Source organism: Chiloscyllium plagiosum, unplaced genomic scaffold (assembly GCF_037043375.1).
Source record: "Chiloscyllium plagiosum isolate Xiang-an unplaced genomic scaffold, Cpla_swu_hap1 HiC_scaffold_5, whole genome shotgun sequence".
NCBI lineage: Eukaryota > Metazoa > Chordata > Chondrichthyes > Orectolobiformes > Hemiscylliidae > Chiloscyllium > Chiloscyllium plagiosum.
This window is the reverse complement of record NW_028270143.1, coordinates 95106045-95131793: the sequence shown is the minus strand read 5'-3', so window position 1 is coordinate 95131793 and position 25749 is coordinate 95106045. Positions and strand designations below refer to the sequence as shown.

The following is a 25749-nucleotide window of genomic DNA, read 5'->3' as shown; positions in this document are numbered from 1 at the left end:
CAGATACATCTCAGATATGTGGACACCTTTATCAACTTCAGACCAGCTGTCTCCCGATTGATTCATTTCAAGGACTCCAACTTGCTACTTGTAGATAGCAGCAAACAATGACACAGTACTCAGCAAAATGTGATTAATTTCAGGCAAGACTGAGATAACAGCTTTCATTGAATCAACTTCAAGTAGATAGTAGAGACCATAGACAGAATCTTTCCCAATACTGGTGAGAAAGTTGGAAAAATCATGTAAGATGACCAGTGAGGAGCATCACGATATTGAGAGCAAAAAGTCCAATTTTCCAACCAAGTATTGAATTGCAAGTCAAAATTCTCACTCATGATTGGCAAGAAGTCTTATCATGCATTAACATCTCACTATGATCTAATCTTGCCTCCTTTATATGCAGTATTTTTATTCTCCCATACATCAGGTACAAATTAATTGGAGACAACAATTCCTAGCATGAAAGTTAGAGTGGCTACCTGGTGACTCCAGCACAAACACCAACACGAGCACTCCATGCCCAGTGACTGTGCAGGCCATCCATACACCTGGACATTCGACATGTTCCAACCTCACACATCGACATGGCACATCTCCAATCCACTTGCACCATGCTTCTACACTTCAATAATGCATTTAGAACACACCAGGCTCCTTTTTATTGAAGTTCTTTTTCAAGGATATTGTACGCAGGGACAGGTATCTGGTTCATAGATTGGACTATGCTTCGTCACAGGAATCCTCACTTTCTTTTTAAACATTCACTTTGCACCCATTTTGATGCTCACAGCATCCCTGCCTTTTTAGCTACTTTGGCCCCTCTGCCAGGGCTTAAATGTTCACAGTACATCTCTCTTGATTTGCATCTCAGTGCACTCACTAATTCATGCAGCTTGTCATGTTTGCTAAGAATGATTTGTTGAAGGCATGCACATGTTGCTGTATGGCACCATGCTATACCAATCTCACACCTGCACCTTTACATCATCCACATACATGCCAAACACATTGTGTGTGTATCATGTCTTAAGGTTGAAGTGCAGTAGTTCCTGATGAAGGGCTTTTGCCCGAAGCGTCAATTTTCCTGCCCTTCGGATGCTGCCTCAGATGCTTTTCCAGCACCACACCCTTGGCTCTAATCAGTCAAATCAAAGGATACCCTTCAATTAGGAGGTCTCAACACACGATCAAAGGCAACCTCTGATATCCAGTACAAGGGACTAGACATGGTCAGGCAGCCACTTGGGGTGTTCAGGGACTGGGCTTCGTGCCTATCCAGTCCAGGAAGTGGGCCACGATCAGCCATGGCAGTACCTTTGCCCCCGGGAGTCAGAAGAAGACAGTTGTGGAGCTGCACAGAGGTTAAAACATAGAACACAGAATAGAACATAGAACAATACAGCACAGAACAGGCCCTTCGGCCCACGATGTTGTGCCGAACATTTACTAGCTTAAGCACCCATCCATGTACCTATCCAATTGCCGCTTAAAGGTCACCAAAGATTCTGACTCTGCCACTCCCACAGGCAGCGCATTCCATGCCCCCACCACTCTCTGGGTAAAGAACCTACCCCTGACATCTCCCCTATACCTTCCACCCTTCACCTTAAATTTATGTCCCCTTGTAACACTCTGTTGTACCCGGGGAAATAGTTTCTGACTGTCTACTCTATCTAATCCTCTGATCATCTTATAAACCTCTAACAAGTCACCCCTCATCCTTTGCCGTTCCAATGAGAAAAGGCCTAGCACTCTCAACCTATCCTCGTACGACCTATTCTCCATTCCAGGCAACATCCTGGTAAATCTTCTCTGCACCCTCTCCAAAGCTTCCACATCTTTCCTAAAGTGAGGTGACCAGAACTGCACACAGTACTCCAAATGTGGCCTAACCAAGGTCCTGTACAGCTGCAACATCACTTCACGACTCTTGAATTCAATCCCTTTGCTAATGAACGCTAATACACCATAGGCCTTCTTACAAGCTCTATCCACCTGAGTGGCAACTTTCAAAGATCTATGAACATAGACCCCAAGATCCCTCTGCTCCTCCACCTTACTCAGGACCCTACCGTTAACCCTGCATTCCGCATTCTTATTTGTCCTTCAAAATGGACAACCTCACACTTGACATTGGTTGAACTCCATCTGCCACTCCTCAGCCCAGCTCTGCATCATATCTAAGTCACTTTGCAGCCGACAACAGCCCTCCTCACTATCCACAACTCCACCAATCTTCGTATCATCTGCAAATTTACTGACCCACCCTTCGACTCCCTCTTCCAAGTCATTAATAAAAATTACAAACAGCAGAGGACCTAGAACTGATCCCTGCGGAACTCCACTTGTAACTGGGCTCCAGGCTGAATATTTACCATCCACCACCACTCTCTGACTTCGACCGGTTAGCCAGTTCTCTATCCAACTGGCCAAATTTCCCTCTATCCCATGCCTCCTGACTTTCTGCATGAGCCTACCATGGGTACCTTATCAAATGCCTTACTAAAATCCATGTACACTACATCCACTGCTCTACCTTCATCCACATGCTTGGTCACCTCCTCAAAGAATTCAATAAGACTTGTAAGGCAAGACCTACCCTTCACAAATCCGTGCTGGCTGTCCCTAATCAAGCAGTGTCTTTCCAGATACTCATAAATCCTATCCCTCAGTACCCTTTCCATTACTTTGCCTACCACCAAAGTAAGACTAACTGGCCTGTAATTCCCGGGGTTATCCCTATTCCCTTTTTCGAACAGGGGCACAACATTCGCCACTCTCCAGTCCCCTGGTACCACCCCCGTTGACAGTGAAGACGAAAAGATCCTTGCCAACGGCTCTGCAATTTCCTCTCTTGCTTCCCACATAATCCAAGGATATATCCCGTCAGGCCCGGGGGACTTGTCTATCCTCAAGTTTTTCAAAATGCTCAACACATCTTCCTTCCTAACAAGTATCTCTTCTAGTTTACCAGTCCATTTCACACTCTCCTCTTCAACAATATGGTCACTCTCATTTGTAAATACTGAAGAAAAGTACTCATTCAAGACCTCTCCTATCTCTTCCAACTCAATACACAGTCTCCCACTACTGTCCTTGATCGGACCTCCCTCGTTCTCGTCATTCTCATGTTTCTCACATACGCATAAAATGCCTTGGGGTTATCCTTGATCCTACCCGCCAAAGATTTTTCATGCCCTCTCTTAGCTCTCCTAATCCCTTTCTTCAGCTCCCTTCTGGCTATCCTGTATCCCTCCAATTCTCTGTCTGAACCTTGTTTCCTCAACCTTATGTAAGCCTCCTTCTTCCTCTTTACAAGACATTCAACCTCCCTCGTCAACCAAGGTTCCCTCACATGACCATCTCTTTCCTGCCTGACAGGTACATACATATCAAGGACACGTCGTATCTGTTCCTTGAAAAAGTTCCCCATTTCCACAACATCCTTCCCTGACAGCCTATGCTCCCAACTTATGCTCCTCAGATCCTGTCTTACAGCATCGTATTTACCTTTCCCCCAATTGTAAAACCTACCCTGTTGCACGCACCTATCTCTCTCTCCATAACCAAGGTGAAAGTCACAGAATTGTGGTCACCATCACCAAAATGTTCACCCACTAACAAGCCCATCACTTGTCCCGGTTCGTTACCAAGTACCAAATCCAATATGGCCTCCACTCTGATTGGACAATCTACATACTGAGTTAGAAAAGCTTCCTGGACACACTGCACAAACACTGCCCCATCCAATCTACTTGATCTAAAGAGCTTCCAATCAATATTTGGGAAGTTGAAATCGCCCATGACTACTACCCTGTGGCTTCTGCACTTTTCCAAAATCTGTTTCCCAATCTGTTTCTCCACATCTCTGCTGCTACTGGGGGGCCTATAGTAAACACCCAACAAGGTGACTGCTCCTTTCCTATTTCTGACTTCAGCCCATACTACCTCCAAAGGCAGATCCCCCTCGAACTGCCTTTCTGCAGCCGTTATACCATTTCTAATTAGCAACGCCACCCCCCCTCCTTTTTTACCACCCTCCCTAATCTTACTGAAACATCTGTAACCAGGAACCTCCAATAACCATTCCTGTCCCTCTTCTATCCACGTTTCCGTGATGGCCACAACATCGTAGTCCCAGGTACCGATCCACGCCTTAAGTTCACCGACCTTATTTCTGATACTCCTTGCGTTGAAGTATACACATTTGAACCCATCTCTGTGTCCGCAAGTATTCCCTGTCAGTGCTACCTTCTCCACAGCCTCCCTACATTCTTGGACATCCTGACAAACAGCTAGCCTACTTGCTGGACTACAAGTCTGGATCCCATCCCCCTGCCAAATTAGTTTAAATCCCCCGAAGAGTGCTAGCAAACCTACCTCCCAGGATATTGGTGCCCTTCTGGTTCAGGTGCAACCCGTCCTGCTTGTACAGGTCCCACCTTCCCCAGAATGCAGTCCAATTGTCCAAATACCTGAAGCCCTCCCTCCTACACCATCCTTGCAGCCACGTGTTCAACTGAACTCTCTCCCTATTCCTTGCCTCACTGTCACGTGGCACCGGCAACAACCCAGAGATGACGACTCTGTCCGTCCTAGCTTTTAGCTTCTAGCCTAACTCCCTGAGCTCCTGAATGACCTCCCCACCCCTTTTCCTACCTATGTCGTTGGTACCAATGTGCACATGACTTCTGGCTGCACACCCTTCCCCTTAAGGATTCTGAAGACACGGTCTGAGACGTCTCGGACCCTGGCACCCGGGAGGCAACAAATCCGAGAGTCTCCGCCCATGTCCACAGAACCACCTGTCTGTCCCTCTAACTATAGAGTCTCCTATAACTAGCACTCTCCTCCTCTCCCCCTTTCCCTTCTGAGCCTCAGAGCCGGACCTCGTGCCAGAGACCCGGTCACTGCAGTTTACCCCTGCTAGACCGTCCCCCCCAACAGTATCCAAAGCGGTATACTCATTGTTGAGGGGAACGGCCACAAGGGATCCCTGCACTGCCTGCTTCCTCCCCTTCCCACCTCTAACTGTTACCCAGCTACCTCTGTTCTCTGGCGTAACTATGTCCCTGTAGCTTCTATCTATCACCTTCTCAGCCTCTCGAATAATCCTCAATTCATCCAACTCCAGCTCCAGTTCCTAACGTGTTCTGTGAGGAGCTGGAGCTGACTGCATTTCCTGCAGATGAAGTCGGCAGGAGCATCGGTGGTCACTCCTACCTCCAACATCCTGCAGGAGGAACATTCCACTGCCTGCGCTGCCATTACTCTACACTTAGTCTCCAAAACAAGAACCCTGAGTAGCTTACCTGTGGACTTTAAAGTTAGGCTAGAGGAGGAGGATGGGAGGGAGGCCCTACTTTGTAGGGCCTGGGGTCTAGAACACACCCACTCAAATATCAATCACTTACCTTCCCGACCAGCTCTGCACTCCAACTTCACTTCCGCCCAGCTCGCGCCGCTCTCTGCTGTGAAAAGACTGTTGGCGTCGAGGTAAGTTCTTAAATATCAATCACTTACCTTCCCGACCAGCTCTGCGCTCCAACTTCACTTACGCCCAGCTCCCGCCGCTCTCTGCTGTGAAAAAAAACAGGTTAATTGTCAGTTGGGGCTTTGCTCCCCAAAATTGTTCAAAGGGGAGGGCCATGGTCTGTCCTGGGGTCTGTCCACTAAAAAAACATCAGGGCCACTGTCACTGGAGAAAAGCTGGGGAACTCAGTTGTGAGAATTGTAAGCAACATGCTGGGATGCTGATGGAATAACCATTGTGAATGGGAACAATTGATACCATTGACCAGAAACTGAATTGGCCCAACCATATAAACAGAATGGCCACAAGAGCAGATCAGAGGCTGGGAATACAGCAGCAATTAACTCAGCTCCTGACTCCCCAAAGCATGTTCACCATGTATAAGGCACAAGTCAGGAGTGTGATGGAATACTCCCCAATTTCCTGGATGGCTGCAGCTCCAACAACACTCAAGAAGCTTGACATCGTCTAGGACAAAGCAGCCCACTTGATTGGTACCACATCCACAAACATTCAGTCACTCCACCACTCAGTAGCAGCAGTGTATACTGCAGGACATTCTGTTATAACGCGCGTTTTGTTAACGCAAATTTGCTGTAACACGATTGACAAATTGGGGATACTGTTTCTAAAGCGCGAACTTTTAAAATGTGCGTTGGCTGTAACACGATTACATCACCAACACTTTAAGTGCTGTTTCTAACGCGCAATTTTTCTATAATGCAGGTTGCACAAAAACACAAGCATTGTATTAAGGAAAAACTACCTTTATCCTCAAGATGCACTGCAGAAATTCATCAAAGGTCCTCAGACTGCACCTTCCAAACTTATTTCTTCTTCCACCTAGAAGGACAAGGGCTTCAGATACATGGGAACACCACTATCTGCAAGTTTCCCTCCAAACCACTCTCCACCTTGGTTTGGAAATATATTGCTGTTCCTTCATGTTGCTCGTCAAAGTTCTGGAATTCCCTCCCTGACAGCATTGTGGGTTTACCGACAGCACATGGACTGCTGTTGTTCAAGAAGGGATCTCACCACCACCTTTTCAACTGGAGATGAGCAAAAGATGCTGTCCAGCCAACGACATCCATGTGTCACAAGTGAATAAGAAAAAAGCTCAATATCCGACTGTGGTTGATGATAAAGCATTGGAGGGAAAGGAGTAGCACAGGAGAAGAGGTCACCGAAAGTCAGCAATACCCTAGCTTCAACAGGGGAAAGAGTACAGTACAGTGGGCGGCACGGTGGCACAGTGGTTAGCACTGCTGCCTCACAGCGCCAGAGACCCGGGTTCAATTCCCGCCTCAGGCGACTGACTGTGTGGAGTTTGCACGTTCTCCCCGTGTCTGCGTGGGTTTCCTCCTCCGGGTGCTCCGGTTTCCTCCCACAGTCCAAAGATGTGCAGGTCAGGTGAATTGGCCATGCTAAATTGCCCGTAGTGTTAGGTAAGGGGTAAATGTAGGGGCATGGGTGTGTTGCGCTTCGGCGGGGCAGTGTGGACTTGTTGGGCCGAAGGGCCTGTTTCCACACTGTAAGTAATCTAATCTAATCTAATATTTAGTGTGGAGCTGCCAGTGTTGGACTGAGTTGGACAAGGTCAAAAATCATATGACACCAGGTCATAGTCCAATGGGTTTATTTGAAAACACAAGCTTTCAGAGCCTCACTCCTTCTTCAGGTGCGAGTGAGAGACAGAGACCACAAACACAGAATTTATAAATAAAAGATCAAAGGGTCATACAACTGATGCGAATGAGTTGAACGAACCTCAGATGGCTGTTAAATCTTTATTCAGTTAGAATGGAGATGCAGGTTTCAATTGATTAATATGCAAATCCCAGAATTTCTTTCAAGTCACTGTCCTGAGATAATTTAAGGTTTTATCAGTCTAGAAGAAGTGACATTTCAGGTCACTTTAGTGCATTTTAGGTGTGAGGTCTTGTTTAGAGTCTATCTGTGTCTTAAACTGGAATCACACTGGCTTTATTTGCAAAGTAAGAATTAATAAAATGCCAGATTGACTGTTTACAAATTGTATGCTTTTTGAACAAAATAGAATGTATCTCCAAATACAAATTAGCAAATGCAAATTCACCCTGTGTGTGTATGTGTATGTGTGTGTGTCTTGAGTTCACGTTGCACTATAGGTGACCCCACCACACAAAACACTCACACACACACGCACACATATACACATGCGCACACTCTCTCATACAGACATACTCACACAGACACTCTCATACACACGCTTTCTCAGACACAACACACACATATACTCCCTCACATTCACACACATTCTCTCTCAAGCACACATAAATGCACATACACACAATCACACACACAGTCTCTCTCACACACACACTCTCATGCACATACAACAATGCACATACATACTATCTCTCACACACATTCATACACACTCTCACTCTGTCTCTCTCTCTCTCTTCCCTCCCCCCCACCTCTCCCTCTCTCACACACACACACACAAACACAGATATAAATCTATAGGGTGAATTTGTATTTGCAATTACATTCTATTTTGTTCAAAAAGCATACAATTTGTCGACAGTCAGTCAATGTGGCACTTTATAAATTCCTACTTTGGAAATAAAATCAATGTGATTCCAGTTTGAGACACATATAGATTCTAACAAGACCTCACACCTAAAATGCACTGTCTGACCTGAGATGTCACCTCTTCTAGACTGAAAAACCCTTAAGTTATCTCAGGGCAGTGACTTGAAAGAAATTCTGGGATTTGCATATTAATCACTTGAAACCTGCATCTCCATTCTTACTGATTAAAGATTTAACAGCCATCTTAGGTTTGTTCAATTCATTCATATCAGTTGTATGATCCATTGATCATTTATTTATAAATTCTGTGTTTGGGGACTCCCTCTCTCACTCGCACCTGAAGAAGGAAGCTCTGAAAGTTCATGTTTTCAAATAAACCCATTGGACTATAACCTGGTGGTGTGTGATTTTTGACCTCATAAAACTGGCAAATTGACTCAATATGCCTGACACTGAGGGGTAAAGTGACGAGATGAATAATTGAGCAGACAGATTGGGTGGAATGTGAGGATGTTTGAAGCCAATTGTGTTGATGGGAGGGCTACTAAGAAGGGAATATGTACAGTATGGGGTTCAGCGAGGATAAAGTTCTGAGCTTGACCCTCACTGTGTGAAACACAATTACTGTTTCCTTCCATGGTGATGGAAATAACAAGTGCACAATGGAGCTATAAATGACTGTCTCCACGCCCAGAGTGGGCGGGAGTGTGTTTCATTCTGTGGTATAATGCCCTTCAAAGGTCAACAGCATTTCACAGACACCCATACAGTACAGGTGAAAGTCACCTGTAAGTACTGCATGGTTTGTGAATCTTAGGTATTAACTTACTGTGTGGAGAGCAAATCCTGGCCCCAAGACCTCTTGACCACATCATGCAGCATCAGGAATCAATCCCAAATAATGGCTGTAATGCAGAAGCAAGATATTGTAGCATGGAAAAATTTACCCTAGCTGCCAAAGTAGCAAACACCTTCCAACTCCCCATAGACTCATGAACTCAAAGATATTTATAGCATAGGAGGAGGCCAGGACCTTCCAAGTCTGGCTTTTCCAAAATTCTTGAGAAAATCTGTAAAGGTTCTGGGTAGTGTAGAAGGTTGTCAAACGATACAGCGGGATATAAATCAGTTACAGATATGGGCGGAGAAATGGCTCATGGAGTTTAATCCATGTAAGTGTGAGATGCTGCACTTTGGGACATCAAATGTTATGGAAACGTATACAGTTAATGGCAGGACCCTGAACAGCATTGATGTTCAGAGGGATCTTGGGGTTCAAGTCCATAGTTTCCTGAAAGCTGCCATGTAAGTAGATATGGTGGTAATGAAACCGTTTGGCATGCTTACCTTTATTGGTCGGGGAATTGAGTACCAGAGTCACAATGTTGCAGCTTTATAAGACTTCGGTTAGGCCACACTTAGAGTTCAATTCTGGTCGCAGCATTACAGGAAGAATGTGGAGGCTTCAGAGAGGATGCAGAGAAGAGGTTTATCAGGAAGCTGCCTGGATTAGAGGGTCTGAGCTCTAAGGAGAGGCTAGAAAAACTTCAGCTGTTTCCTCTGCAGTGGTGGAGGCTGAGGGGACACTTGATAGAAGTCTACAAAATTGAGGCACATAGTTAGGGTTGACAGTCAGAACCTTTGTCCTGGGCTTAAAACATCTAAACTAGGAGGCATGTACTTGAGGTGAGAGGGGAAAGTTCAAAGGAGATGAGAGGGGCAAGCATTTTCCACAGAGGAGTGTGGAACATACTGTCGGGGTGCTGGTGGACGCAAATCCATTAGGGCCATTTAAGAAACTTTTTAATAAGTGCATGAATATGCAAGGAATGGAGGGATATGGATCAAGGACAGATAGAAGGGATTAATTTAGTTTGGTGTCATGTTCGGCACAATATCATGGGCTGAAGGGCCTGTTCCTGTGCTTTACAGTTCCATGTTTTAAATGTTCTATGTTCTTGGACTCGGAGAAGACAGAGCAAACCAAATTTTTATGGCACCCCTGCTTTATGGTAAGTTTAGGTACCCAGTCTTTGAATCTTAGTGAATGGATGAGTGGATGGGTAAGTTGTGCGAGGTAAGGGAGACGGTGGGTAGAATAAGTGGGTGAGTGGGTAGCTGGGTAAGAAGGCCATAGGGTGGTCAAATCTAGTCAGACTGTAGTCAGGTCAGGAGGGTGTGCAAGGGCTGCTTAGATGTGGTCAAGTTAATCAGATCAGGGCATATAACTGGGTCAGGTTGGTGGGTAATCAGGAAATAGAACATAGAACATACAGCGACCAGAATATTCCAAATGCGGTCGCACTAGTGTTTTGTATAGTTGCAGCATGATATTGCGGCTCCGGAACTCAATCCCTCTACCAATAAAACCTAACACACCGTATGCCCTCCTAATAGCACTATCAACCTGGGTGGCAACTTTCAGGGATCTATGTACATGGACTCCAAGATCCCTCTGCACATCCACGCGACCAAGAATCTTTCTATTGACCCAGTACTCTGCATTCTTGTTGTTCTTCCCAAAGTGCATCACTTCACATTAGGCCGCATTGAACTCCTTTTGCCACCTCTCGGCCCAATTCTGCAGTTTATCCAAGTCCCCCTGCAATTTGTAACATTCTTCCAAACTGTCCACTACTCCACCGACTTTAGTGTCATCTGCAAATTTACTAATCCACCTATGTCTGCGCCTAAGTCACTTATAAAAATGACAAACAGCAGTGGTCCCAAAACAGATCCTTGTGGCACACCACTAGTAACCGGACTCCATGCTGAATACTTTCCAGGGAATCACATTGCGGTAAGTGGCTATAGTTTGAGCACCTTTGGCTCACTTTTGCTGAGCTGGGCTTAAAGTTGTGGATATTGGGAGACTATAGAGACGGCAGAGTTACTTGGATACTTTCTCCCGAGAAGCAGTCTCTTTGGCTAAGTGTTGCTTTTGGGTTTGTCAATGTCAGCAACAGGAAGGTGTCATTGCAGTTCAGGCACATATAGAGTTCCAGGATACAGACATTCCATAAGATCATGGCTTTGCTCTGTTTGGATGTTGTGATGGAGAAAACTCAGCCTGAGATTGGTGTGAGTTACAAGATCCCCAAGGATACGAGGACAGATCAGCAAATGGACCATGGTATCATGAATGCACTATATGTGGCATGGGTGAAAAGGAGTGTGGTAGTTGTTGTGGCAACTGTTAGCGGCATGTTCTGGCTTGTCTTGGATGTTGGCAATCCACTTCTTTGGTCTAACTAATAAACATCCCAAAATCAGGTAAAATAATCAATACAATGTTTCATGCACTATTGTCAATTATAGATATACTGAATGAGTATTGCTATCAGAGCTACTCGAAGCCTTCCATGTCCTTTCATTGACTTTGTCAGACTTACAATGTCTGTCCTTGTTATATATACAACAGTAACAGAGGACAATAAAGTCAGGAGATTGATACTACTCTCTACAGACACAACTGGGAGTTCCAAGGATTGTGTTGCCTGTTCAGTGCCAGTGTGAAGGATAGCTCACAGATGGAAAGGAATTTGGAATGGATGGGAGCATCAAGTTGACATGGTGCATATAACATAGAATATAGAAAGGTACAACACAGAAGAGGGCCAGTGAGCCTGACGTCGATGGTGGGCAAGTTGTTGGAGGGAATCCTGAGGGACAGGATGTACATGTATTTGGAAAAGCAAGGACTGATTAGGGATAGTCAACATGGCTTTGTGCGTGGGAAATCATGTCTCACAAACTTGATTGAGTTTTTTGAAGAAGTAACAAAGAAGATTGATGAGGGCAGAGCAGTAGATGTGATCTATATGGACTTCAGTAAGGCGTTCGACAAGGTTCCCCATGGGAGACTGATTAGCAAGGTTAGATCTCATGGAATACAGGGAGAACTAGCCATTTGGATACAGAACTGGCTCAAAGGTAGAAGACAGAGGGTGGTGGTGGAGGGTTGTTTTTCAGATTGGAGGCCTGTGACCAGTGGAGTGCCACAAGGATTGGTGCTGGGTCCACTACTTTTTGTCATTTACATAAATGATTTGGATGCGAGCATAAAAGGCACAGTTAGTAAGTTTGCAAATGGCACCAAAATTGGAGGTGTAGTGGACAGCGAAGAGGGTTACCTCAGATTACAACAGGATCTTGACCAGATGGGCCAATGGGCTGAGAAGTGGCAGATGGAGTTTAATTCAGATAAATGCCAGGTGCTGCATTTTGGGAAAGCAAATCTTAGCAGGACTTATACACTTAATGGTAAGGTCCTAGGGAGTGTTGCTGAACAAAGAGACCTTGGAGTGCAGGTTCATAGCTCCTTGAAAGTGGAGTCGCAGGTAGATAGGATAGCGAAGAAGGCGTTTGGTATGCTTTCCTTTATTGGTCAGAGTATTGAGTACAGGAGTTGAGAGGTCATGTTGCGGCTGTACAGGACATTGGTTAGGCCACTGTTGGAATATTGCGTGCAATTCTGGTCTTCTTCCTACCAGAAAGATGTTGTGAAACCTGAAAGGGTTCAGAAAAGATTTGCAAGGATGTTGTTAGGGTTGGAGGATTTGATCTATAGGGAGCGTCTGAACAGGCTGGGGCATGGATAGGGTAAATAGACAAGGTCTTTTCCCTGGGGTGGGTAGTCCAGATCTAGAGGGGAAAGATATAAAAGAGACCAGAGGGGCAACTTTTTCATGCAGAGGGTGGTACGTGTGTGGAATGAGCTGCCAGAGGAAGTGGTGGAGGCTAGTACAATTGCAACATTTAAACGGTACCTGGATGGGTATATGAATAGGAAGAGTTTGGAGGGATGTGCGCCAGGTGCTGGCGTTGGGAGTAGATCGGGTTGGGATATCTGGTTGGTATGGACGAGTTGGACCGAAGGATCTGTTTCCGTGCTGTACATCTCTATGACTCTATGACTGGTCCAAACTTAATTCTCAGACTCTGCCTCCCAGTTCCAGAAAGAGGAAGTAACAGGAGTGAATAAGAATGAAAAACTGGTAATGCATATCATCAAAGCAAAAATGCTGGAGAAATGGAAGGGACTGAAATTTAATAAATATCTTGTATTTAACAGACTACACAGTAACAACTTTTCTTTTTGAAAAGAAAAAGCCGCAGGAAAAGTGAATACTATATTATAATTTTCCAAAATTCCCTAGATTCAGCAGATTGGAAATTAATAAACCTGACATCATGATTGAAGAAAGAAGGGAGGGAAACCACATTCTACACACCAATTGTCAGGAAAATACTGGAATGCATTGTTAAGGAAATCTTAAAAATATACTGGGAAAATCACAATATGATCAGATAAGGTCATCTGTTTCTTTTGAATGAAAAGTCATACTTGACAAATTTATTAGTATTCATTGATTTTGTAACCAGTCGGCAGACGAAAGGTAAAGAGTAGATAAGGTTTGATTAGATTAGATTCCCTACAGAGTGGAAACAGGCCCTTCAGCCCAACAGGTCCACACCAACACGCTGAAGAGCAACCCACCCAGACCCATTTCCCTCTGACTAATGCACCTAACACTATGGGCAATTTAGCATGGCCAAGCCACCTGACCTGCACAACTTTGGACTGTGGGAGGAATATAGTTGGATTCCCTGAGTTATTCAATCCAAGACAACAGTGCCGGCACTGTAGATAGTGTTCACGTTCCTGAGCTCATCCAATTTTGGCTGGTCTCATTCTTCTCTTTCTCTTCTTTTCTTCATCTTCTGATGTTATGGTGAAACTGGAGCATGGGCTCAGCGTGTTGTCAGTTGCAGCGGTGGCAGTGCCCGGAGCAAGGACTCCTGGATGAGGGGATATGGAGCGTGGACTCGGTGGGTTGTTGGCTGCAGCAATGGTGGTAGCAGAAGCGAGGACTCCTGTCTATGTCAGATCTGGTGCAAGGACTCAGGGACCCAACTGGTCTTCGTCTGCAGGGGTGGCAGTGCCTGGTGTGAGGACCCCTGGCTGCAGTAGGCCTGAAGCATTGACTGAGTGGGTCGTCACTTGAAGCTCAGCGGTGGAGCTCAGAATGGGGACTGTTGATGGTGATAGGGAGTCGCTGTGGCAGTGGAACTGCCTGGAGCGGGGCCTCCTGGCTGCAGGAGGCCTGAAGCGTGGGATTCCTTGAGGCCCGTGACATCTTGCAGAGACCTTGGAGAAGTGCTGGAGCCATGTTTGAAGGCCTCTTGTACAGAAGATGAACTCTACTTATGTAATTTATTTTTATTATTTTTGTAACTCAAAATGCTGCTGGATTGAGGTAACAAAACACTTTTCACTGTATCTTTTTACGTACTTGTGACAACAAAAAAGTGCATAATTACCTCATAATACAAGGTTAATTTAGAAGGTGTTGGTGGGAATTTATTAACAGGGATAGTGGATTGGTTAATGGACAGCAAGCAAAGAATAGAAATAAATGGGCATTTCAAGTTGGAAGATTATGACAAATGAAATGCTTCAAGGATCACGCTGGAATATTAGTTATTACCAATCTATATTAATAGATAATGTAACCAGACAGTACCTAATGTGTTAAAACTTTCTGACAATACATTAGGTAGGAATAAAAGTTGTGAAGGGGGCAGCAAGAGCTTCCAAAGTGGTAGTTAAGTGAATGGGAGCAATGTAGAGAATGGATTATATATGGGGAATTGTGGGTTAAATTAAGGTAGGACAGTGGATGTTGTCTACATGGACTTTATGAAAGCATTTGACAAGGTCCCTCATGATGGCTGGTTCAGAAGGTTAAGTCACAAGGTGAGTTAGTAAATTGGATACAAAATTGGCTTGGTCATAGAAGACAGAGAGGAGGGATGTTTTTCTGACTGGAGGTCTGTGATCAGTGGTGTGCTGCAAGGTTCAGTGCTGGGACCTCTGTTGTTTGTAATATATATCTAAATGATTTGGATGAAAATGTAGGTGGTCTGTTTTGTAATTTTGTAGATAACACGAAAATTGATGGAGCTGTGGACAGTAAGAAATTTTGTCAAAGGATAGAGTAGGATATCGATCAGTTGAAAAGCTAGCAGAGAATTGGCAAATGGAATTTAATCCAGAAAAGTGTGAGGTGATGCATTTTGGGAAGTCAAATGCAAGAGGTACATATAAAGTAAATGGCATGATTCTTAGGAGTATTGATATCCAGGTGGATATTGTGTACAAGTCCATGGCTCCCTGAAAGAGGCAACATAAGTGGATAAAGAGGTAAAGAAGGCAAACAGCATGCTTGTCTTCATTTGTCAGGGCATTGAACATAAAAGTGGTTAAATTATGTTGCAACTGTGTAAAACTTTAGTTAGGTCACATTTCGAGTATCGTGTGCAGTTCTGATCGCCACACTATCGGAAGGATGTGGAGGCTTTGGAGAGGGTGCAAAATAGGTATACCAGGATATTGCCTGGATTGGAGCTAATTAGCTATCAGGAGAGTTTGGACAATCTTGGGTTGGTTTCACTTGAACACCAGAAGTTGAGGATAGCCTAATAGAAGTACATAAAATTATGAAGGACAAGGGTAGGATAGGTAGTCAGAATCTCTTACCTGGGGTGAAAATGTGAAGTAATAAGGGGCATAACTTCAAGCTGAGGAAGGGAGGTTTGAAGGAGATATGTAAGGCAAGTTTGACACTAGTTTGGTAGGAGCCTGGAACACACTGCCAGGGGAGATAGTAGAAACAAATAAGATAGCAATGTTTAAGAGGCATTTAGACAGACATATGAACAGGCAGGGAATAGAGATATATTTTCACATACGGAAAGAACTTTCTGAGGAAGTGGGTATAATTACAACATTTAAAAGACATTTGGATAAATACATGAATTGGAAAGGTTTAGAGGGATATGGGCCAGGAGGAGACTAGTGAGACAGATTTTGTTTGAGTTAATGTTTGGCATGGACTGGTTGAACTGAAGGGTCTGTTTCTGTGCATATGACTCTATATGACCATATGCAGGCAGATGCATCATGGTTGGTGCAGACATGGTGGGCCATGTACATCCTGTGCTGTACTGTTCTGTGTTCTATGAAAGGTGGATGGGGTTATAGAGAAGGTGAACAGCTGCTCATGATGCAAATGAAGGGATAGAAAAATCACAACTACAGCAGCTTCTTTAATGTAGTCAAATGTCTGAAAGTGCTTCACAGAAGTTAAGCTAAATCCAAATCAAATGAGATGTGAGGGTGGGGATCAAAATCTGGGTAAAAGAGATAGGTTTTATCGACTGCATCAAAGAATATGACAGTTAGAAATATATTAAGGAGGAACTTCTACAAGTTAGAGTTGAGGCAACCAAAGACATGCCTCCCAATGTTATGACAAAGGGAGTCAGAGATGCAAAAGAAGCCAACATTGGAGCAATGCTGAGTTGTCAGAGGATTAAAGGGCTGGAGAGGGTGATGGAAGCTGGAAAGTGTAAACAGTGGAAAGGTTTGAAAGCAAATCTGCAAATTTTAAAATTAAGATGTTTCAAAGAATCCCTACAATGTGAAAACAGGCCATTTGGCCCAGCAAGTCTACAACAACCCTCCAGGGTAAACCAGCCAGACCATTCCTCTTCCTACATTTCTCCAGACGAATGCACCTAACCAACACATCCCTGAACACTATGGACAATTTAGCATGGCCAACTCACCTAACCTGCACATCATTGGACTGTGGGAGGAAACCAGAGCACACCCACACAGACACAGACATGGGGAGAATGTACAAACTCCACACAGACAGTCGCCCAAAGTTAGAGTTGAACCCAGGTCTCTGGCACTGTGAGGGCAGCAGTGCTAACCACAGAACCACCATGCCACCCAGACTCACATGCTTGTGGTATTGATGAGTGCTTCGATTTTAATGCAAGTTTGGATAAATATGGCAGAGCTTTTGGTAAACTCAAGATTATGGAGGATGGAAAGTGGGTTGCTGCCCAGAAGAGCATTGAAATAGTCCAGTCATAAGTTAATGGAAATATGGTTGAGTGTTTCACAAGCATATAGGCCGAGGCAGAGGAAGATGCAGGCTAAAGTGAAAATAGGTGGTCCCAGAGATGAAAAAGAGAGAAGGTCAGTCACCTCTCTCAGGGTCAATTAAAGTGACAAGGTTGTGAACAAACTTGTTTAGCCTGAGACAGTGGACTGAGAGGAAAATGGAATCATTGATGAGACAGCAGAGTTTTTAATGGGGCCAAATACAATGTTCTCCATTTATCTCTCAGCCCCCTTGGGCCACTCCTCATTCCTGATGAAGAGCTTATGCTCGAACTGTCAATTCTTCTGCTCCTCGGATGCTGCCTGACCGGCTGTGCTTTTCCAGCACCACACTCTTCAACTATGATCTCCAGCATTTGCAGTCCTTACTTCCTCCCACTTTCTTCCAAATATGGTGTTATCAATTATCTGAATACTTCATTGGGGCACATTTCATATATTCAGTCTTGGAGGTTTACAAGGAGTCTGATAATACAGGGCGAAATGGGTGATAATGAGGTTGAGCTGTGCACTGTCAACACTCATTGTCACCCATTCCACCCACTTATGGCTTTGTGTTATCAACTGCTTGTAAACCTCCAAAACTGAATTTTTTAAAATGTGGATGCTGATGTACTATTTAATGATATCACCAGTGTTTTTTATTGGAATAGCAGAGTGTCATGGATCAATCCTTATGGGGTTCCAAGGACTGGAATGTAGGTGCATGAAATCCTCTGGCTATAACTGAATAGATGAGGATGATACCAGCCAAGTACAATCATATTTAACTGGACAACAGAGGAGAGGCCTTCACTGTCTCTAAAATAACTTATCTGTTTGCCAGGAGACGTGTAGAGGTGCATTTACATTAGTTGTAGACCAAGGATCTGTTTGCGTTATTTCTAATATTATAATTATAGTGGTATCAGTTGCATGCAGTACTGCTCACTTCAGAGTAGATTCCATACTGGGTTTATTCAGAAACAGATGTATTTATTTAGCTTTCTGATGTATCAAGAAGTTGTATCCAATTATTGAACAAAAATAGAATAATTGAGACACATGTGCAGGGGAAGGAGAGAACAGTTTGCAGTAGACAATTTCAGTTGGCCATATATTGCATTAAATGATCTCAGTCAAAGGATTGAACCTGTGAATATTGAATTTAGCTACAATACATACACCATTAGTACTTAGTACAGATCTTATGCTGTCTGCTGTAAAGCTATTTCAGTCAGATTTCAGGCTCAACAATGCATTGATTAGTGAACCTGATCTGCGTGGTAATATCGCAGAGTTGCAATATTTATTTTATGCAAGAGGCTCAATTCTGGAAGAAAGCTTGCCTCCCTCTTTAGGAGGTTTGCTGTCTAAACCTGTAGTCTATAGTAACAATCAATACGAATTCATTCACCCCACCCCCACCTTGAACTCCTGCTGTGGTGCTTATACTAGCACCAAGTTAAGTTGGCACAATATCAATATCAGTCTGCAGAAATACCAGAGTCTCTGATCTGTAGTGTGTCTCCAGGCAATGAGAATTTCTGTGCAGTGCCACCTGTTTTGGCCAACTGTATGTATGACTTCATTTCAAGTCTCTTGTTTCTGCAGAAGTTAAATGCTGTAAACGCTGGAACTACACTTGGAATATCAGCAAGTGACTCTCTTATTCAGCCTATCAAAATTGCAAAGTAATCCTTAAGAAGTTGAATTTTCCATTAGCAAATTTTAACTAAAAATAAGTTTTTTGAAAGTATTGTGTGAAAGTATTTTGCACTTATTTTTGGATTTGTTTGTTGGTATGCCATCTCCAAAACAATCATTTGTTTGAGTTTGAAACTTTCTAACAAGTTTCTCCCTCCCTCTCTCTCTGAAGCATTTATATGCATGGTTTTAAGCTTGAAGTGCAAAAATATGCTTCAAGTTACACTTTAGGGTCCTCAGTTTCAATGGAGTTTTTCCTATTCTTTGGCTTACCAAAAATGGCAGACTAGCTACAACTAATGTTAATGAAGTGGGAGATGAGAGCCACTCTGAATTTCAGGACCTGCAAAACTGCTGCTAAAATATGAAAGTTGATTCTCACTTAATTTGTATTGATATTCTATTCAAGTTACCGCAGAGAAAATCTCTAATTCAATTCCAGTGAAAGTCTGTGGACAATGTAGCAACAGCTCCAAAACAGAAAAGTAAATAATGCCAGGATTACGCAGTCCAAAAGATGGGATGCATTTACTTTTGCATGTCAGGATTTAGTGATGTAATTTCCTCTTCTGGCACTCTATTATGGAAATACTAGTCCAAGTGAAACCAAGCAAGTACCCATGGGAATGCTTCAATTCCAGTCTGGACTTTGCCAAACAGGCTTCAAAGCAGTCCCATGTCACTAATCAGAATACTTGTAGGAGCCATCAGGAGCCTGTCCTGGGAAACTGGGGCCTCCAGGCTAATATTATTGAAATAAATTTGTGATAACTGTTGAAAAATTGAACTGAACAAAAACTAACTTAGAAATAATAAGTTTCTTTTGCTTTTCGAATCATAAAATATCAGGAATTTTGCTACTCTGTCAGACCTGGCATTTAACACAGGATGAGTGGGAATTTCTGTTTCATAAGTTGTCTAATAATTTTAGTTCCAGTACTAGATCTCTCCTTGTGATTAAATGACTGTGGGGGAGGATGGGAAGTCATTGGAAGAATTGTTGGACCACAATCCTCTAGCCATAATCATGTGGGGCAGGCATGATCGGCAATTTGTCCTTTTCCTGCCTGCAATTTCATATGTTTCTCTGTAGTGGAAGAAATGTTTGCCACTACAACAAACATCTCATTTAAACTAATATCATGGGAATGGAAGATACAAAAACTTAATATTTGTTTTCAGGTTTTACCCCATGTTAGCAACGCTTGTCTCCATTTGTTTTGAGAAGCTAAAGGCAGTCATTATCCTTCAACCATGTTAATGATGCATCCACAAATATTTATTTTGAAGTTCCAAGATTTTGGCCTTGCGGCAATGTGGGAAAAGTGATATATGTCCCAATTCAGACGGTGTGTTTGAAGTTTTCAATTATCCATGATTGTATTGAATGGCATGTCAGGCTTGAACGAGGTGAATGGCCTATTGCTGTTCTTTTCTTCCTAATTATGGGAAACCTGCAGGAGATTGTGTATCTCTTGGCAATGGAGACAATGAGGCTGGAAGGAGAATGAAGGTAGATAAATGAATTACATATCAACCATGATCTAACTGAATTATAGAATAATAGAAATAATAGAATGGCATCTTTCTGTTATTATATTGCTTGGATTCTAATAAGATGCTGTTAAACCATGCTTTGTCAGCTCTTGCAGCCTGTTCTTTAGATTATACATACTGGTATTCCAATGATATCTGCTCTCAGATACAAACAAGATTGCTTTGTCTTGGGTGATGTTAAGCTTCTTGAGTGTTGTTGTAGCTGAGAATGGCATACCATGTTAAAGTCATAAAAGTAATGCAAGATACATCCATTCAAAATAAAGTAAGCAAAATCAGCCAAATATGTGATCAATCAATTTAAATTTAAGCCTTCAAGCTGCAATATCACCAGGAATGTCTTGGCAGCGGTCACATTAGAAAAGCAATAGGCTGAGTCAGCAAAACCTACATCTCAAAATGAATTTAAATAAAATTCATATTCACAGAACTTCTTTTCTAACCTAAACAGAATAACCAATTTATGGTATTAGCAGAAGTAAGACAGCCCAATGCTGGAATTTTGAAATAAAAACAGTAAAGCAGATCAAGGCATGAACATGCAGGCCAGAGGAAGGCCAAGGTATCCAAACAGAGCCATATTTAAATCTATAGGGCAGAATCCATAGTTGCTGGGACAGTAAAGTGATACTGAGGCTGGTCAAGGATAAGGAGGGAGGCTCCAGGTTGACACAGAATGATTGAGTATTGAGGGTAAGAGAGTCAAGGATCATTCACTCCTGAAGACGGGCTCATGCCCGAAACATCGATTCTCCTGCTCTTTGGATGCTGCCTGACCTGCTGCGCTTTTCCAGCAACACATTTTCAGCTCATTCACTATTGATCAAGGGTACTGATTAGTGGCTCCAGAATGACTTGAGGAAAGGGCAAGGTGATATTATGAGGTTTCAGGAAAATGACAGGTGCTCAAGGATGACAAAAGGAAGGTGGAGATGGATGGGCTGTTACTGCAGGTTCACAGTGTCCATGTCAATCAACATGGCTGTAAATAAAGTTTGAATTTATGGGAATAAGTGGGAGGATGCCACTGTGAGATGGAAGAGGTACTAGATGTGTACTCTGGGCTATGCATTCCCATTTATAAAGTGAAGCTGTTGTATTCCTGAAGCTTATGCAAGCAGAAGTGTTCATATTTTTTGCCTGCTCTCTGCACAGTCATTTTGTGAATTAATAATGGGTCTCATGTATCCAATATTAATTGTCATTTGAGTATTGCTGATAAACACTTTGTCAAAGCTTTTCATCTTGCACTCATCTGGACATTGTGCAAGAATACCAATTCAAGGGTAGATCAATATTTATATTTTTTTCTTTTATATTGTGTGAGATTTTTGATTGGTGAACAAGTAAGCACCAATTAGCAGTGGCTTTGCCATGGAAAATGCACCCATTAATGCTGATTGACAGTTAGCTCTCAGGCTTTGTTTAAATTTTAAACTTGGCAAGTTGACTGGTCAGAGCACTGCATGAGAAATGAGCCAGGATATCATTGTCATCTATTTTGATGAGTTGAAATAGATGCAGTCTGTGTACATATTTTTCTGTCTGCACCAAACAAGGTTCTGTGTATTAATATATGTAGCTTCCAGTACAGAGTGTGGTGTTGAAAAAGCACAGCAGGTCAGACAACATCGGAGGAGCAGGAGAATCAATGTTTCGGGCAAAAGCCCTTCATCATTCCTGACCTGATGCTGGAATGTCAATTCTCCAGCTCCTCAGATGCTGCCTGACCTGCTGTGCTTTTCCAGTACCACACTCTCAACTCTAATCTCCAGCATCTGCAGTGCTCACTTTCACCTAGATTCTAGTACACACAAGTGCACCACTATGAATCTGACTTATAATCCTAAATTGGTTATCATCATATTACTTTTCACACTCAGGAATACTCAGAACTGCTAAGAGGAGAACTGAAATTGAATTTATTTTTTCTTGCATTCATCACGGCGCCATGGTGGTTGGCACTGCTGCCTCACAGTGCCAGAGACCCAGGTTCGATTTCAGCCTTGGATGACTCTCTGTTTGTACATTCTCCCCATCTCTGCCTGGGCTTCCGCCAGCTTCTCTGGTTTCTTCACACAGTCCAACAATGTGCACAGTGAGTGGATTGGCCATGCTAAATTGTCTGTAGTGTCCAAGAATGTGCAGGCTGGATGGATTAGCCTTGGTAAATGTCAGGTTATGAGAATAGGCTGGGGCATGGTTCTTAGTGGGATGGTCTTCAGAATGTTGGTGCAGTCTCGATCAGCCAAATGGCCTATTTCTGCTCATAATGGATTCTATGAGTCTGTTCGAGAATCAGAATGAGGATGCAAGAAATAGACTTGATAAAAAAAGACCCAGTTTTATTCAGGATGAGCGGAGGATGCTAATTGGTTGGGCCATCATGGGGATGGAGATGCAGCAAAAGCAGTTAACTGCCAACATTAATTCTCAGAGTAGGCAGGTAGATTCTGATTGGTCAAAGTGTTGCCATGGTTTTACAGCAGTTTTGAAAAAAGTGTAATGCATATACTTTTTTTTTGCCTACAGGTTCCTGAGCACTTTTATGTGTAGCTTCATGAACACACAAATGCATTACACAGTGGGCCTAGTTGACAATTTTGAATTTGTTTTCATTGCAACTCTTAGCATAGTCTGCATTATTTAATAAATGATCTCCAGTAGCAGAATCACACCGAATGATGGATATATTTTTGAGGCCAGTTGAACATGAATGGCATGTTGCCAGCTGCCAGTGGTGTTGTTTAATATGATCCATTAGTCATTGGGATTTGTAGCTATGTATCTGGCTTCACACTGGAGCTCATCTACCACATTATTCATTTGTGTGGTATGTAAAACATCTTTTTGGCTTGATGGCAGCATCTCATTCAGTCGAGACTTATGCAAAATACCAGTTCATCTGACATCTCATTTTCACTATTAATTCCCCAGACTTACTTTCTATAAGCTCACTTTGTTAACCTTTTTCTTTAAAACTATCTATCGAAATTCTTACTATTTGTCTTTATAGTTCTAACTAGCTTTCTCCTGTACTCTAATTTTTCCTTCTTGTTGATCTTTCAGTCACTTTTTTTTTAATATACTGTCTCATCTTCTGGAAAAACATACTTGTATCATTTAAGTTTGATACTATATTTAATTATGTTAATTAACCATGAATGGTGAGTCCTCCCCTTGGAGTGTTTATTTCTTCTTGGAATGTATTTATTCTGTGTATATCTAACTATCCCCTTAAACATCTCCCACTGCATCTCTATTCAATTATCCCTTAAACTAATTTGCCAGTTCACTTTAGCTCGTTCTGCTTTCATGCTCTCATAATTGAACTTAAGCTTATTATTCGAGTCTCAAACTCACTCTTCTCTCCCTGAAATCAAAAATTATGAATCATATTATGATGGGCACGATGATTGCTCAATAGTTAGCACAGCCTCACAGAGCCAGGGACACAGCTTCAATTCCAGCCTTGGGTGACTATCTATGTGGAGTTTACACATTATCCCCCTGTACGCTGGGTGCTTTGGTTTCCTCCCACAATCCAAAGACATGCAGGATAAGTGGATTGGTAAATTGCCTGTGTCCATGGATGTGGAACCTGGGCAGGTTAGCCATGGCAAATGTGAGGTTACAGGAATAACGTGGAGGACTTGGACTGGGTTTGGGGTGGGATTCTCTTCAGAGGACTGGTGCAGACTTGGTGAGCCAAATGGCCTCTGGCCACATCAAAGGGTTTCTGTGATGATCAATGCTACCTAACATTAATTAATTAATCAATCATATCTCATTTCACAAATACCAAGTCTGGTGTAATCTGCTCTCTGGTTGACTCCAGAATGTGCTGTTCTAAGAAACTATCCTGAAATCATAGTATGAACTTCTCATTTAGGCTATCTTTGCCCACCTGATTTTTCCTAAGTATATGTAGATTAAAAATATCCCATGCTCATCACCATACCTTTCTGACAATCTCCCACTTTTTCTTTAACATTGTACCCATGTGGTTATTGCTGTTGAACCTGTAACAACTCCTACAAATAACTATGTCTCATGTAAACTCAAAACTGCTTCTACATTCTGCTTCCCTAAATTTAGTCACCCTTCTCTATTGTGACAATGCTCGAGTTCATAAGCAGAGTCATCCCTGCAACTTTTTCTAACTTCCTGTCCTTTAATGTTGTGAACGCTTTAATATTTATATCCCAATCTATGGAGGAGACATGGGTTGATTAGGAACCAAAAAGGGATCTGGACATGGAGCTAGAGGGTACAGTTAGGTACCAAATGAGTACTTTGTAGCTGTCTCTTCACCAAGAAAGAACAAAACATACAAACAAAGTACAGGTTTAATGTTCCTGTAACTTTTCTTTTGAGATGCTTACATCAGTATCCAGAAAACTAATAATCTTTTTTTGGAGAGTCCACGATAGGCCTGAAGAGAGCGGTAATTTAAGAAATATTCTACTGGTTGACAAAGAACGGTAAAGAAGTGAGTTTTCTGAAGATTTGTAGCTCAAGTTGAGGTTCAGGATGTAAGTTTGCTCACTGAGCTGAAAGGCTCATTTTCAGATGTTTCACCACCATACTCGGTAACATCATCAGTGAGCCTCTGGTGAAGCACTGGTGTTTCTATTTATGTGTTTAGGTTTCCTTGGGTTAGTGATGTTATTTCCTGTGGTGACATCATTTCATGTTCTTTTTCTCAGAGGGTGGTAAATGGGGTCCAAGTCCATGTGTTTGTTGATTGACCTCAGGTTGGAATGCCATGTTTCTAGGAATTCTCATGCATGTCTCTGTTTGGCTTGTCCTAGGATGGATGTGTTATCCCAGTCAAAGTGGTGTCCTTCCTCATCTGTTTGTAAGGATACTCGTGATAGTGGGTCATTTTTTTGTGGTTAGTTGATGTTCATGTATTCTGGTGGCGGTTTTCTGCCTGTTTGTCCAATCTAGTGTTTGTTACAGTTCTTGCAAAGTATTTTGTAAATGAAGTTCAATTTGCTTTATGTCTGTTTAGGGTCTTTTAAGTTAATTAGCTGCTGTTTTACTGTGTTGGTGGGTTTGCAGGCTAAGGGCTTATGCCCCAAACGTCGATTCTCCTTCTCTTTTGATGCTGCCTGACCTGCTGCGCTTTTCCAGCAACACATTTTTAAGCTCTGATCTCCAGCATCTGCAGTCCTCACTTTCTCCTACCTGACTAGTCTAGCAGTCATTTCTGGGACATCTTTGGTGTAGGGGAGAGTGGCTATGGTTTTTGGATACGTTTTGTCTGCCTGTTTGGGTTTGTTGTTGAGAAATTGGTGGACTGTGTTCATTGGGTACCGATTCTTTTTGAAAATCAACAAACACATTGACTTGGACCCCATTTACCACCCCTCTGAGAAAAAGAACAAGAAATGAAATGACATCA

The 25749-nt window shown here is 42.8% G+C and overlaps 1 long non-coding RNA gene across 1 annotated transcript in view; it reads right to left on the bottom strand.

Annotated features, from left to right (window-relative positions):
* Positions 1-25749, bottom strand: part of LOC122550077 (uncharacterized) — a 36281-nt gene that overhangs the window by 9004 nt on the left and 1528 nt on the right. Inside the window, exon 2 of the long non-coding RNA XR_006311738.2 lies at positions 5527-5583. This is a non-coding gene — a long non-coding RNA (uncharacterized LOC122550077). The remainder of the gene's footprint in view (positions 1-5526; positions 5584-25749) is intronic.